Raw genomic sequence first — 2,724 nt, forward strand, 5'->3', positions numbered from 1 at the left:
ACAAAGAAGCTTCTTAGCAACCAGGAGAATTGGGACCATGACAACATTGGTCATTCCCCGTAACCATAGTAACTCCTCCAGGGGTATCATGGAGTTACCTTCCCTTAGCCATTTTTTCTGCTGTCTTGCAGTATCTTGTATTGATTTGATTCCATTTCTATTTTAGGGTTTTTTAAGGGCATTTTTCTTGCCCCCAATCCCTATTTGTCCTTTCCACTGGACTGTAAGCTTCTTGAAGGCTGGGATCACATCTACTGACTCTGCTGTACTCTCCTAAGTGCTCAGTACAGTGCTCTGCACCCAGGAGAGGTTCAATAAAGGGAAACAGTGTGGCCTCGTGGAAAATGCACAGGCCTGGGAGTCAGAGGATCTGGGTTCTAATTCCGGTTCCACCGCTTGTCTTCGGTGTGACCTAAGGGTTTAACACATACCATAAAAATTGCCATTAATTGTTTGACTAATTTGGTACTCAGATACCCAGCGTGTCCCATAATGCCAGCCTCAACAGCAATTATATGATCAGTAGCCTGGCCGATGTTTTTGGCGAGGATAATTCTTACTACAACCCAGCTGGCATACTTCCCTCCTCTAATGCCAACCTACTCACTATACCTCAGTCTTCTCTATCTGGCAGCTGACCTCTCACCCACCTGCTGCCTCTGGCCTGGAATGCCCTCCCTCTTCATATCCAACAGACTCTCCCCACTTTCAAAACCTTACTGAAGACACATTTCCTCCAAGGAGCCTTCCCCGACTGAACCCTCATTTCCTTTCCTCCTACTCCCTTCTGCGTCACCCTCTCACTTGGATTTGCACCCTTGATCCACCCTTCCCTCAACCCCACGGCACTTACGTACATATCCGTAACTTATTATGTTGGTATTTGTTAAGCGCTTACTATGTGCAGAGCACTGTTCTAAGCGCTGGGGTAGACACAGGGGAATCAGGTTGTCCCACGTGGGGCTCACAGTTTTAATCCTCATTTTACAGATGAGGTAACTGAGGCACAGAGAAGTTAAGTGACTTGCCCACAGTCACACAGTTGACTTATTAGTTTATATTAATGTCTCTCCCCACCCCCAGCTTGGAGTAAACTCACTGTGGGCAGGGAACCCGCTCTATCGTTCCCTCTCAAGCGCTTAGAACAATGCTCTGCACACAGTAAGCACTCCATAAATATGATCGATTGATTAAGGTAGAGGGAATGCCATCATCCGTAGGTCGCGTGCTTGAGCAGCTGCAGTGGCTTGTCCTGAGCTGTCTACCCCCTCTCTCCCAGATCTGCTGGAGCCTACAGCTTGCATCATGATTGGGCCGTTTGGAGTTCGGGATGCAGTCTGTGATTGTGGATCTGATTATCTCCGCGTGCCCCCTGCAGTAGAAAATATCTAGATGCACTCGCCCACCTTTTAGAAGCAGCATGGCCTAGGGAAAAGAGCACAGGCCTGGGATTCAGGGTCAGTCAGTCGTATTTATTGAGAGCTTACCATTGTAGAACACTGTACTAAGCACTTGGGAGAGTGTAGTATAAAAGACACTTCCCTGCCCACGAGGAACTTCCAGTCTAGAGGGAGAGGACCTGGAGACCTCAGGGGACTTGGGTTCTAATCCCAGTTCTGCCCCTTGCCTACTATAGGAGTTTGGACAAGTCATGCAATTTCCTTGGGCCTCAGTTTCCTAATCTGTAAAATGGGGAGGTTCAATATCTATTCTCCCTCCCCCCGTACTGGGATCCTCCATGTGAGACAGTGCTTTGCCCAACCCGATTACCTTGTATCTACTTCAGTGCTTAGGGCAGAGTTGGCACATAGTAAGCACTTTACAAAGACCACAACTGTTATTACTGTGAAATGCAGTACTCACTTCCACTGTAAAAAAAATCATATTTTTTTACACTTACGCGGGGTTAGTCTTAGGTAGATTGAATAGGAGTGTACGTAAATCCCTAGATGTAAATCCCTTCGATCTGCTCAGATAAAGACGGCCAAATCTCTGCATTTACATGGCATTTACTACCCCCTGGTTTACTATTACACTCCCCACAAGGTTGACCCAAACCTCACAGGGAGGTGAAATAGCCAGGAGCATGAGAATACCTACTGGATATTTTTTATAAGAGTATTTGTTAAGCACTTGGTGCAAGGCTCTGTTTTACTAAGCACTGGGGGTAGACAAAAGCTAGGCAAATTGGACACAGTCCGCGTCCTCCATGGGGCTCAGTCTTAATCCCCATTTTATGGATAAGGGAAGTGAGACACAGGAAAGTGAAGTGACTTGCCCAAAGTCACACAGCAGACAAGTGGTACAGTCAGAATTAGAACCCAGGTCCTTCTGACTCCCATGGTCTATCCCCTGGGCCATGCTGCTTCTCTTCATGAGATTTCTCACCTAGTTCATTCGCATATTGGGCTAGCTCAGCAGGAAACCTATATGTAGCTTGTTCAAATAATATTAATAATAGTAGTAATACTTATTAAGCACTTACTAGGGGACAGGCACTGTATTAAGTGCTGGGGTAGATACAAGATAACCAGGTTGGGCTCACAGTCTAAGTAAGAGGGAGTAGAATTTAATCTCCAACTTATAGATGAGGAAACTGAGGCACAGAGAAGTGACTAGGAGTTGCAAAGTGGCAGGGCCTTCAGTGCGTTGGAGGGACGAGGATCATTAGCGGGGAGAAAGCTGATGGGTGACTCTGACAAGTCACTCTCAGAGTTTGACTGA

Source organism: Ornithorhynchus anatinus, chromosome 2 (genome assembly GCF_004115215.2).
Source record: "Ornithorhynchus anatinus isolate Pmale09 chromosome 2, mOrnAna1.pri.v4, whole genome shotgun sequence".
In the NCBI taxonomy this organism is placed as follows: domain Eukaryota; kingdom Metazoa; phylum Chordata; class Mammalia; order Monotremata; family Ornithorhynchidae; genus Ornithorhynchus; species Ornithorhynchus anatinus.